The 13,765-nt window shown below is 38.6% G+C and overlaps 2 long non-coding RNA genes and 1 pseudogene across 2 annotated transcripts; 2 read left to right on the top strand and 1 right to left on the bottom strand.

The window, feature by feature from the left end:
- The first annotated feature begins 952 nt into the window (after positions 1–952).
- On the top strand, positions 953–9,706 carry LOC149036402 (uncharacterized). Its single transcript, XR_016181708.1, has 2 exons — positions 953–2,101; positions 9,245–9,706. It is a non-coding gene; the product is annotated as an uncharacterized LOC149036402 (long non-coding RNA).
- On the top strand, positions 4,036–7,620 carry LOC149036403 (uncharacterized). Its single transcript, XR_016181706.1, has 5 exons — positions 4,036–4,207; positions 5,643–5,701; positions 5,933–5,968; positions 7,057–7,124; positions 7,525–7,620. It is a non-coding gene; the product is annotated as an uncharacterized LOC149036403 (long non-coding RNA).
- A 1,591-nt stretch (positions 9,707–11,297) lies between the features above and the next one.
- On the bottom strand, positions 11,298–12,805 carry LOC113686019 (uncharacterized; annotated as a pseudogene).
- Positions 12,806–13,765: the final 960 nt, after the last annotated feature.

The following is a 13,765-nucleotide window of genomic DNA, read 5'->3' as shown; positions in this document are numbered from 1 at the left end:
TCTTCTTTGATGTTGAATACAAGATTGTAGCGAGCATGCCCGACAATTTTTTTTTTAATTTTTTATTTTATTTTATGCTATTCTGATATCGTACTTTTCTACAATTACATATCCGATCGCTTGCACGGCCTCTTCAATGCCTTCTTTTCTGCTTTTTACTCCAAACAACTTAATAAAATTATTTATTTCTACTTGTACGTCTTTGGCAGGAACAACAGCAATCCATCGTTCCATGAAAAACAGCTTCTCGCCATTGCAGCATGCAGCGGCTTTGGTTGGATGTTTCCCACGCATCGACAGGAAGTTTACAATTGAAAACTTTCAGGCAAAAAAAAAAAAAAAAAAAAAAAAAACCCAATAGTTTAAACATCGATCGATCCCTTCTGAAAATCGCACTTTCTGTGTGGAGTCCATCGTTCTTCCCATCAACCAATCCAAAAATTGATTGATTCACTCTCCCTGAGGTCATTTTTTAGCGACCATACCGCTGACAAGAAGCCAAGATAACCCTGGGTTCGAGATTGAACTATCCGGAAAGCACACTCCGACATCCGTCAGAAGGAGGTCATCTCGGGTAGATTTCCGATTACGAAATCCGAGCTCGCCCGATGTTGTCTTCGTGATGAAGGCCCTATTTAGCATATTAGACCCGCAAAACAGAGCAGAAACGAACACGTGCTTCGTTTTCGCTCATGACTTCGTATTAGCCTTAAGATATTTGCATTTTTTTCCGTTGCTTACCTATATTACAGACTCCAATAAATTTTTGCGATGCCTCCTTTTCACGGATGGCCGATTACAACTACAACATAGTAACACCTCCACGAAATCTATCAAAAGGAGGATGTTACAACACCAGAGGTCATCTCGGGTAGATATCTTATGACGAAATCCGAGCTCGCCCGATGTTTTCATGAAGGCCCTATTTCGCATTTTAGAGCCGCAAAAAACAGGCTGTCGTGCAGATAAACTACAGAAGGAGTGTAGCATCCTACAGTAGATACCAACACCCAATGATGGCTGCCAGTATTCAGGATTTATGAAAATTGGCCTTTTTGAACAGAAAAATTAAAAATAGGCCCCAAAGTTGTATTTTCCAATCCTCTTGCGTGAGGGAACTGTTCCCTCAGAACAGACTGAGCTGCACCTACAATATGGTCGGTGAGCCAGTCTCCAGTTGAAGTGGTGCTAATGTCCTGTTCCGAGAGATGGAATTTACCGGCCTTTGAGGCGCTTCTGTGAGAGGTCTTTACAAATTCTACTTCACCATCTTTTTTATTTTGCTGGGCCAGGTTTGTGTTCGTTGTCGCGTTTACTGTAAGGATGATGCATGTGTTTGCAGTGCTGGTCGTGCTCGAGGTTGTGTTAATGGAGGAGATGGTGTTTGCGTTTGAGGTGTTGGTGATGCATGTGGTCGTGTTTGGTGTGTAAGGGGTGCTTGCCTTTACAGTTTGATTGGCGTTTGAATTTTTTTATGGGTTTATGTTTATTTGAGCCTCGGCGCTTGAGTTGGCATTCTTGATGTGTGCGAGTTTCGGCTGTTTGGCAGGCTGGCGTTCTATATCGTTTAAGCTGACGTTATACCCCCTTTTCATGTTGTTTCCTCTTTCCCCTACACTTCCAGTGAAAGGATTTTTCTTCTGAGATACTGGCAGCCTTTTATAGTCTACTTTCTTTTTTTTCATCCTGCGCGAATTCTTTTTCATAGTAGACTTCAGGAGAGACCTCACCTTGCAGACAACTTTCTCTCAAACAATGAACTCACTTCTTGACAAGTTAATTTACGTGCCATCATAGAATTGGAAATTTTGTTCAGAAAGCGAAATTATCGATTGGAATACGGCCGAACGCTGAATACGAATTGAGTGAGCAAACAGATACTTTGATATCTCGCACGATAACAAATTTCCCGCCTTTGCTAGTTTGGACCATTCAATTGTCTGGGAGTCAATCGACCGTATCATTTATCTTTCCTCTCCATTTCCGGTGTTTTAAAATCCTCCTTTTGACAGATTTCGTGGAGGTGTTACTATGTTGTAGTTGTAATCGGTCATCTGTGAAAAGGAGGCATCGCAAAAATGTTGTGGAGTCTGTAATGAAGGTAAGCAACAAAAAAAAAAAAAAAAAAAAGCACTATCTTACGCCTAACACGAAGTCATGAGCGAAAACGAAGCACGTGTAGGGCCTTCATCGCTCTAAAATTCCGACTGTGGCGAGTAAACATTCTAAGCCAATCACATAGCAAATTTTAGCTCCGAACTATCAAAATTGACCTTTGGAGCCCTTTCCGGAAATCATTTTCGTACGACTTCAATCTGCGATAATGGCGTCTGGTGCGAAGCGCCAGAGATACGGGAGTTACTACATCACGGGCGACGAGCGGGGATAGAAAAAATGACCCAAATACGAGTGGTCAGCGGTGAAACAACTTTCATACTTCATATATAGACAGATCATTTGTAGTATCAGGAAACAATCGTGTTGTAAAGCTGAAGTGTAAACAGTTTACTTCGCTAAATAAAATGTTAAGCAATTCAAAAGTGTTGATTGTACATATATCTTTTACTGCTTTAATAAACAATGAAGGCATCGGTGGCATCCGAAAGGTACCAAGAAGAATTAAATGTACGTTTTGTAGTTGCAGAAAACAATCATGTTGTAAAGCCGAAAAGTTACTAAGTTACACTTCGCTACTTAAAAAGTTGAGCAATTTTCCTCAAGCTTTAACTGGAACAATACTTCTTATGCTCTATTGACCAACGGAGGCATCGGGAAAGGCATTGCTGACACCGGGAAAGGCATCAAGAAGAATGATATTCACGTTATGTAACTTGCTGTGTGACGAAAAAAACGTATCTTGACTTGTTCAAAGCATTAATCACAGTTGGCTTCCTTTTCACTTGAATTTTGTATCCACAGCTTAAGATGAGAAATTTAAAATTTCTATCAGCTGACGTTCTTTTACTGCATATTATATCTATTCAATCGCCCCCAATTCACGTGGAAAAAAGGCAAGTAGGAAAACACTGAGCTTCGAGAAACAGCCATGTCAAGGCTAATGTATTTACCATTCCTTAAATATTTACAATCAAGACCACTCGTTTAGGAGACCGAGATCAAAAGATCCACGCGTGCAAATAATGCTGTTTTCCGTTCGAAATGTTTTTCTTCCTATTCAATTGAACAACTGACTTAGCGTTTAAGCCGAGAAAAAAATCACAATTATTGAAAAGGTCATAGACAGGCCTACACAGACTCCTCTGTGTGGTTTTACGTTTGCGACGCAAAAGCCTTTAATTAAAGCTTCGCTCTGACGATGATGGGTAACCACGTGCTTCAAGTCGTGTTTTGAAGTTACACATGGCCTCCTGGAGATTTCTTTCCGAGGAGTTTGTTCTTAGAAGTCTGATAGCTTCTCCTTTAATAAAGCCTTTCTTAACACTTGGCGGGTGGCAAGATGAATAGTGTGTATATTGAAAGGTCTCGGTCGGTTTGTAGACTGATTTTTCAGAGATGACACTGTTGTACTTTTCAACATGTTTATTATCACTCTGAAAGCGTGTACATATAAGATCTTTCAGCTCTGAAAAAAAAAGCCAAATTGAAAAAACGTTATCTGAGGTCTCGTTTGCCGCAAGGCAGTCGACACTTAAAAAACAAACCAAAAAAAACTAAAGGCAAAATATTGCCTTTTGTGACAGCATACCACCCAGGGGTTAAAAAATTTAAAACAAATACTGATGGAAGAATGGATCCTCATCCAAAATCAGCCACTGCTAAAAACAATTTACAAAACGCCTCCGATTATATCATACAAAAGAGGTAAATCGCTCAAAGACATACTCGTAAGAGCGAAGCTTTAATTAAAGGCTTTTGCGTCGCAAACGTAAAACCACACAGGGGAGTCTGTGTAGGCCTGTCTATGACCTTTTCAATAAACATTTCGGCTTTACAACATGACTGTCTCTGGAACAACAAATTATATGTCTCTATATGAAGTATGAAAGCTGTTTCACCGCTGACCGCTCATATTTGGGTCGTTTTTTCTATCCCCGCTCGTCGCCCGTGATGTAGTAACTCCCCAGAGATACAGCGTAGCTGAGGCTTTAGACATCATTTTTGACGATGGAAGTGAGCATGGTGGTATGTCTAGTGGTGAGGAATCTGAAATAGACAGAAAACTGGAAAATCCTAGCGAAGAATCGAGGTAAGTAATCTATAAACATTCTTGCGATATTTAAATGCGTGACGCACGTGATGTTGAAACAGCGTAAAATTAAATTTACTTTTACTTTTCTCGCTCGAATCCTTGTTTTTTGCCTTGAGATAGACCTGTAGATGTATATTTGTGAATGTAAAGCAATATATATTGTGATCAAACATGATTTTGGAGCGACAGAGTAAATAATCTTCAATGGAATTTGACAACGCAACGACCTAAATTATCAGCCGATGACAGATCGATCGCATGACGCAGTGCGCGTCCGAACTAAATCAAAACAAATCCTTTATTTCAAAACGATAGTTGTATATAGATCGACCTGTATATTATCTTGTATGTTTTGTATGTTTTTTAGATGTGGTTCTACTTGTTACACGCTAAAAATTCTCAAAAAAAACAAATTATGCTCGAGAATGAGTGGAATGATATAAAATGACAGTTTCCGGTTTCACTTCTGAATTGTTTACTCTTGAGAATACTGGTGGTGCATTGGAAGTGAAAGGCTTTTGATATATGTTGCGCTTTATGTATTTTGAGGTTGATTATCTCATTTGTCCCTGTTTCAAGGCAAAATTTCAGAAGTCAAACAAAGAAATATAGTTCCAATGGTTGCATGGTATTCATTTGAAAAATGAGTGTGAGGGTGACACGTAATTTTTGTCAAGGCAAGAATTAAGTTCAGTGGTCTACGTATACAGTTCATTCAAAAGTTGACCTTTTCATGTGCCAAATATTGTGTATAAGTTATTGTAATTTATTTTGATGTCCAAGAATTCTATTTGTTCTTATATAAAAACAATGGTGCAAGTTCAGAATCTCAGCCAGTGAACTTTATCGTTTTGTTAGACCCAATTGGATTAGTTAGTCAGTCTACGAAAAGTTCTAGTTAGAAAATTGTTATCAAACACTCATTTGAAAAAGTTCTGGTCAAAGAAACTGAATTTTATGTTGTGAAAGACAAATTACCAGATGAAGTAAAAGGAAAGAAACATTGAAATGTAATGCCACATTAGCCACAATGCATGGTGGTTATGATTCTGTTGGATTTTCATTCATTTATCTCATGCATTATAAGGAATTTTAAAAGAGCCAAGAAGTTTAGATATGTTCTGTATTTTCCATTTTGTATTTATTCACTCAGGAGAAAAGGCACAGAATTTTTTGAGACTTATAGTAAAACCATATTGCATAACCAAGTTATTGAGGAAAAGAGCTTGAAAATTAGGCTTGTGGGAGAGGATTTTCAATTTAGCACACCAGCCTGGGAGAGTAAGGAGATGGCTGGGCTAAATAAAAAATGTATTACTTTCTGAAACCAGGTAATTCACCAATTCACTGAGTGCTAAAGCAATTAAATAGTGGAATTATCACAAGCTTTGGTGGAAATCTGTTAATAATTAATTTATACATTTTTAAATAGGAAGAAGACTATCTATCATGATATGGCTATCTCAGCTGATGAGAAACATTGGAATCAAGGTTAAAATTCAGAAAAGGAGTATTTATGCACCCCATCCTCAACAGCTACGAGTTATGAAAGGCAAGTAAAACAGACAGAATCAACTTATTGAAATGGTTTCCACTTGATTAAAGTTGAGGGTTATATTTAAAAAATTCTACAGCACTCAAAGGTTCCTTTTCACTCTCTTATAGACTTTTTCATGTTTCATTGGTAACAGTGTTTTGGCTAACATATTTGTTCTTTTGCAGAAATTCAAACAATTCCCCTGGAGCTTGATTGCAAAGGTTAGTATGTGTGTCCAGTAATTTGTGTCAAGAATTAAACTTGCTTATGATACTAAGACTCGTAGGGTATATTGGAATTAAATTTTCTGCAAATCCAAGGCTATCACTTGCAGAGGATTCTAGGCCTAGACTTGCTCAACATGCTTGCTCTTTGACTCTCTGAGGATACTGGTCTTGGACTCGCTGAGGACACCAGGCTTTGACTTGCTGAGGATACTGGTCTTTGACTTGCTGAGGATACTGGACTTTGACTCGCTGAGAATACTGGTCTTTGACTTGCTGAGGATACTGGACTTTGACTTGCTGAGGATACTGGGCTTTGACTCGCTGAGGATACTGGACTTTGACCTGCTGAGGATACTGGTCTTTGACTCGCTGAGGATTTCAGACTCTGACTCGCAGAGGATACTGGACTTTGACTTGCTGAGGATATTGGACTTTGACTCGCTGAGGATAATGGGCTGTGACTCAATGAGGATACTGGACTCTAAGTCTGGCTCACTGAGAATAAGTCTGGTTGACTCGCTGAGAATAGGTCTGGTTGGCTCGCTGAGAAAAGGTCTGGTTGACTCGCTGAGAATAGGTCTGGTTGACTCGCTGAGAATAGGTCTGGTTGGCTCGCTGGGAATATGTCTGGTTGGCTCGCTGAGAATAGGTCTGGTTGGCTCGCTGAGAAAAGGTCTGGTTGGCTCGCTGAGAACAATTCTGGTTGGCTCGCTGAGAATTGGTCTAGTTGGCTCGCTGAGAATAAGTCTAGTTGGCTCGCTGAGAACAAGTCTGGTTGGCTCGCTGAGAAAAAGTCTGGTTGGCTCACTGGGAATAAGTCTGGCTTAAGACTTAGAGCATTGTCTCAATCTTATTTTTCTCTACTTATCAGTGTAAAGTGCAAAGGAAGAAAATGAAATTGATTGATCATTTTAGTCAGAAGTGTTAGTTTTAAACCACAAAATATGTGAAATATTTTTGTATTGCTATAATAAAAAATTATTTTCACCAACAATTCTGAAATAGGGTTAGTTATAGTGGGAGTATGTCTTTCTGTCACGAGAAAGACATACTCCCACTTGTTTTTCCTCCTTTTTTCCTAGTAGAACTGTCTAAGGACAAGTGATGGATGTGTGCTGTGTAACAATGAAGCTGTGCATGAATAGAAGTGGTAGGTGTGAATGATTTTTGTCTCCCATTTGAACTTTAAAGTAACATCCCCCACCTTTCCTCCACAAAAAGATTACCAGAATACTAAATGCCAAGTTGTCAGCCCTGTCTCTTACAAGTTAGTTGATTTTTGGCACTTAATTTAGTTTATAATTTCCTATCCATGGCTTATATTTCTCTTCCTTGACATGGCCATAATCACTGCCATTTCTGGGTTTAACTTATTTATCATTCTCGACCTAGAGTTCCTCCTTGTCTGTTGGAAGTCACATCATCCATCTAAAAGGCTTTTTTTTTACTGTTAAGAGTGGTTCATCTTCCTATTACCCACCCCTGTCATCTGAAATTGACTTTCCCTCAAACTTCACACCTCACTCTTTGTATTTGTTTCTCTTCCACAGTTAATGACTGGAATGGGAATTCACAGAAATGCAGTCCAATGATATTTATCATGTGTCAAATGAATCTTGAATATTAATAAAAGTCGTTCAAATATACTGGCTGACTAACCAAAATTAGTCATGGTAGCATGGGGGAAATCTTATGGGGAGATAATAACAACCCTCGTAATGTAATTGCTGTGGCAGACCCGCTTTCGCCTATGTCAGAACAAAATTATCGTGTAGACACTAGACAAAAACACGCTTTACTGACTAAGGATGATGTGGGTCAAAGGCCAAGTATTGGCCCGTGCGAGTATCCTTTCTGTATGCATTAGTGGTAATGAAACCTCTGGCGTCCCAATTTAATGACGTATCGAGGAAGGGAAACTCGATCTGGAAAACAGGAAGAGCAATAACTGAGCCATAAAGAGCACATAAAAGAGACGCGGCTTGCTCACACTCAAAACTCAGAAGATACACAACACGCTAATGAAACAGGACACGTTCTTGTTTGGAACCAGGTTAAGGTTATTGACCCGTAGGGTCAAGGAAGCCATCCATATTAGACTCCATCCAATAACATCAATAGGGATAGCGGTTGACAACATAACAGCCGGTCAACAACAAAGAGAACTTAAGAGGAAACAACATGTATTAGTTGGAAAAATAATGAGGAGCGAAACGCACGAAAGACTGCACTAAATCGACCAATGACGACAAACAAAGGTGTAGTAGACATGTTCGAATATAGCGGTTGATAGTCTGTTATCGCGCTCCTTGGCTGATTGATTTTGTTATTTCGTGTGCAACATGGATCTCCTCTATTTTAGTAATTTAAAGCGCGCGAACCCTTCAAGGATAATCCGATGGTTTCAAAACCGGGGATTATTGGCCAATCCATTGCACTGCGGCGTGTGCAACCAAGACATGATAATGGTTCAACAAAACGATGCCCACGTGGACGGATTTCGATGGTAGGGAGGAGAATTTGTCCACTAGATTTCGCATGAAAGTGATTATAGATCAAGTGTTGAGGCCTCAAATATTTTAGTCTTCGTTTTGTAGTATTCCGGTAAAAGATTAATTTTGACGAAGTCGATGGAGACTTGTACGCGAGAGAACATTATCCTCTAAAATGCGACTAAGAAGCTAAGCAATATAACCATAATTATGGTCAGTTAAAATCAATCTTATTTATCTCCAACTTGATATGTTTGATTTAGGAAAATAAAACAAACACACACAAAAGAAACAAAACGAAACGAAAACCAAAACAGCCTCAACATAAGCGCTTTAGTGATCATCTGCTCATAATTTGTTCCTCGTGAACGACAGGCACCGCGCAGGTGGGCTACGGTTGACGCCCCGTTTTCGATTGATAAAATGTAAATTAAGTGTAGTTCGAAAGGATGTATGATTCCCTTGTCACTTCTTCATTTTCCATTTCGTTTTCCTTTTTTTTTCCCGAGACAGCTCGGATATTAACGAATCCCGGCAAATGTTTAAAACGGTCGTCTCATCTTGTCTCACCCTTTGTTTAGGAGATGCTATACTTGCAAGATTGACAAATTCTTTCTTTGCCAAGTTTGTTTCTGCATTTCTAAATATAGCAAACTTGAAATAAAGTAACAAGAAACCCCCTATAAAGTTATATTTTTTTAGACTCATAAGCATAGAGGAAATTTGCCTGTGAACTGCAACATTAAAAAAATCAAGGCCTTTTTCTTTACCTTTAAAGATGACAAGGACAAGGGAGAGCACAGAGATAAGGTTGAGGAGAACAAGACTTTAAGTGAGGGTACGATTTGACAAACACAATTTATTAAGTGTCATGGCTAGTGAATTTCTTCAGCTTTCTAATTTGCTCAAAGCATTCCAAAATGGGAAATTCCACTCCCAGATGACCAATAGCAAAACCCTATAAACAACTCACCACAACAATTTCTTCTTACTATACCCACAGAACTAGAAAAGAAGAAAAAGAAGAAGACACGGAAGAGAAGAAAGAAGAAAAATATTGCATCTCTGCAAGAAGGCAACAAAGAAACTAGTGAAAGTGTAGAAGTTGTAAATGAGAGCAACAATTAGCCTTTAGTGACAGTGCAGTGCCTTGTACTTAGCCTTAAGTTTTCTTTTCATTCCTGTCATAAAGTTTTCTTTGTAAATATGATGAGAATAAATGATATCAAGTTTTCCAACATGTATTAGTTGTTTGGTATATTTGACAACATTTTCCAGAGGCAAAGAGATCATTGAGCTATAATAAATATGCTACAGATAATAACAATTTTTGTTTTGGTCATCATGGTCATTAACCAAATATATTCCCCTCATTATTTGTTTCTTAAAAACTATAACAAAATCATTTTATAAATCAAAGCTCTCTTTCTAAAACTATCCTTTTTTCTGTGTCGTGATAGAAAGATTGGTGATCCAAGACCAACCGAAGCAATCTCATCTCTGTAATAATCTGGAAAATTTTCTGAAACATTAACATGTAAGAACATTTTTTTGTAGCGAAGTTAGATTTCTCATTTTAATTTGTATTTATTTTGATTATATCCCTGAGATAAAAAGATGGTTTACGAGGAAAAACTCATTTTAAGAAAGAAATTATCATTCATGTCTTTAAGATCGAATATCCTATAAATACAGTCTTCATTAAAGAAAAAAAAAAACTAAAACAGCACAGTATGATAAAATATTCCTTGCATTGACACATGAAATTTCAGGAACATTTGACCTTTATTTTTCAAAATTTATATCTTTGAGATGGTTATAATTTCTGCCATCCCTCGTTGTGGAGGAATGAAGTAACTTTAGGGAAGTGGAAGCTTTGAACTTTATTCGATAAACATATTCACTGCTTTTTTCTATGTGCTGAAATATATGCTACCAGCCATATAATAATATTGTTTAAGGCCTTCCCTACCCGTTTACCATACCAAGACATAGAAAATAGAACTTACCTTAACGTATTGTACGAATATCTCAGCGCTAACCTTCCGACCCTACAACAACCTTGGGAAAAAAAATTAGACATCTACGCATGCGCCGAGAGCCGACGTTTGCCGAACGAATCTCGTTTCGTCAAACGAGTCTCGTTTCTTCAAACGAGTCTCGTTTCGTCAAATGAGTCTCGTTTCGTCAAATGAGTCTCGTTTCGTCAAACGAGTCTCGTTGTGTCAAACGAGTCTCGTTTCGTGAAACGAGCCTCGCTTTGACTCGTTTCGATTCTCTCGAACAAACGAGTCTCGTTGAAAATCGTTTATCGAGTGACTCATTAATCGTGACGATTAAAAATCGAGTGGTTTCCCAGAAACCGTGAGTGATCCGCAAAGTTCTGCTCTGTTAGCTCTCTAGTGGAATTTGTTTCCGTGTCAAATAAAACAAAATTAGAGAATTTATGATCGTCGAACTTTTCCTCTCTGGTACATGGTCGCTGTGTGAATTTTTGTACTGCATTTTCATATTTTTCTTGTTTTGTTTTTGTAATGTGAACAGCATAAAGTACATTAATTGACAATGTAATGTTGACTTCGCCTGATGTCTAGGATAATTTCAAGTTTAGTCCAACGTTACTTTCATACGTTCTTGTCTCTTTGGCATCTTTTCTAGCTGCGTCTGAAAATTTTTCGCTTGCTTAACTGTGATCTTCATCGTTTAAATTCTACAGTTGACTTTCTACATTTGTGCATGTGACTTTTCCTATCCATGTTTTCGTTGAGTTCTTTACAAAAATCTCCGGCTCAATCTTAGCCACTCTAGTGTTCTTGAGATCTATTCGTAACCTATATTTTTGGTGAGACACAACAGGACACTTGAAAATCGTTACTTCCGCTTACTCCATAGTGGCGAAATTTTAGGTTCTTGTACCCGACTACACCACTGAAAGATTCATTGCTTTGGGAATTAGCTACAGGGATAAGTTTCTCTATAACAGTGTCTGTGTCTGCAAACAGTGATGTCAGCACTGAAATTGACATCCCTGTGTTTTCGAAGTTGTTTTTCATGGACGGGTTTCCCATGAGGCAGATCTTTATGGGTGTACTTGGAGGAATCCGTTATAGAAGCACACCACATGAATCATCACGGCCATGATGTTCGCCAAAAGCATATGGAATTATGTTCTGCACTGCAGTTTTCATGCAGGTGTGATTTCTCTTATTCTGCACAATACAATATGTAAAACATTTTACAAGATAGTTAATGACTTTTTGGGACAAAATTGAATAGTTTGGAAATTTGCTGCGTTGACTTAGATTACTCAAGCGTGTTGTAGAAGACCTCTCAATGTGGATGGTGTCACTCCACCTTTCTACACCATAGGGGACGTTTTGCTTAATATGCAGTTCAGTTGTGGAATCTTCATCTCCTGAATATGTGGATTATCTCACATTTGATTTAGGTGCATCGTTAAAAAGTTTCAGAGCGGCAATAGGCTCCATAGCCTTGGATAAACCTGTATGGGTTTTTCTGCAGTCGTGCTGTTTTGGTGTTTTTCCTACTTGTTTCGCAGCAGAACAGTAGCGAAATGTTTATTTTTTGTAATATACTCCAGCACTTTTCCAGTGGAAAGGCCTATAACTGCTGTATGGCCAATCGTTGAATTATAGCCACGCCCCAGTTTTTTGTCATCCCATATCATACGAACACGAAACTGACACCAATTTTTTTTATTTATTTCAGCACCACTTTCAGTTGCTTGCATTAAATCCTCTTGTGTCTCGTTGGAGTGTATCATTCGAATTTGGTTTTTGTGGAGGAAAGACCAGATTTACACACGACATTGCAGCAAACAAACAAGCAAACTCTCACAACTTCAAAATAAAAAATTTGAATTTATTTAGAATTGCTTTCTTCGCCGTTTACTTAATGAACAGAGGCTCTTCGTAAATGAATTAATCGTCGATGAGAGTGAATAATATTTTCCATATGATCATTGACTGTTTTTGAAGAAAACATTGTCGTGACAGTCCTTGCCAAACTAGTTTCGTTGTTTTTCAAAAGTGTACACGCGCTTTTTTTTTTCTTACGCACTCTCCAATTGACAGGTGTCAGATTGTGACAGATACTTGTAAAATAATGTTTCAAGGTTTGTTTGGAAGCCCTTTAAATCACCTTTATCATCACGAAAATGGAAATTGTTTCGGTGAAGCATCTCTCTTTAATTTGCCACACCTCTACTTTAACCACCATTTACTCGCTCAAAAATGGTTCAGTTCATGGAAAGAATTTCGATAAGTTTTTTAAAACATTAAATATGTTATTTACCGGCTGAGGGTCGGTCCATATACATCCTCGGAGACCCAGGGGCTGTGATTCGATTTCAAGTCAGGGCGGAAGAGCTCTTTCGCCCTGACTTGAAATCGACCCACAGCCCCTGGGTCTCCGAGGATGGTCCATATAGTGAAAAATTGTGACCGAGATCTTGAAAATGCTGGAAAAATGAAATTTGTCGATTTTGTGAAATTTACTGAGAATATAGGGCCGCCGGCCATTAGAGTTTTGAAAACCTTGAGCAGCAGTCGAGCTGAAAAAAGTTCTTAGTGTCACAAAACATGGTTTCGTCTTCTGAGCCCAGCGTAAACCAAACACTAGACTTGAGATCCATAAAGCATTTTAAGATCGCTTGAACTTTCTAAATCGACATATGATAGTTTAGACTTGCTGGAATTTGTCGATTTTGTGAAATTTACCGAGAATGTAGGACTGCCGGCCATTTAGTGTTTTCAACACCTTGACCGGTTACTGGCCATATAGCCACAGCGTTTACTTAATGATTCTTCCGTTCTTTTCTTTATTTTTGAGGTCTTCTCTAAGCAACCGAACGCGCCGCGGGTGTTGTGTCGGCCTTTTTCAGGCGTAAATGGTCTAAAAATACATTGGCTGTCGTTAATGGAATTCCCAGAGTCCATAATGTGGATATAGATATTTTTTACACGCCTCTTTAGATATGAATCGTGCGATCGTATCGAGCCGCTGTATTTGGTTTGCTCGGCGACATTTTTAAAGCTCGCGCCATGTTCGGGTCCAGATCTCGCGCGGTTAAAAAACCCTGCAAAGCCACCTCGAGCAGAGAGAACAAAAATTGCCACCTACCCCACAAAATTCCTCTAGAAGGGGGAACTTGGGCTCATGATACACTGTATCGATGCTTGCAGTAATTCGCCCTTTTTTCGTCCTTTAGCTCACAATTAAGTTTAATTACTTTAACAAAGTTTTTAGTGGTTAGAAAAATCGTTCCCATAGGCACATC

This window comes from Pocillopora damicornis, chromosome 12, assembly GCF_964200805.1.
Source record: "Pocillopora damicornis chromosome 12, jaPocDami1.2, whole genome shotgun sequence".
In the NCBI taxonomy this organism is placed as follows: Eukaryota; Metazoa; Cnidaria; class Anthozoa; order Scleractinia; family Pocilloporidae; genus Pocillopora; species Pocillopora damicornis.
This window is presented reverse-complemented; position numbering and strand designations above follow the sequence as displayed.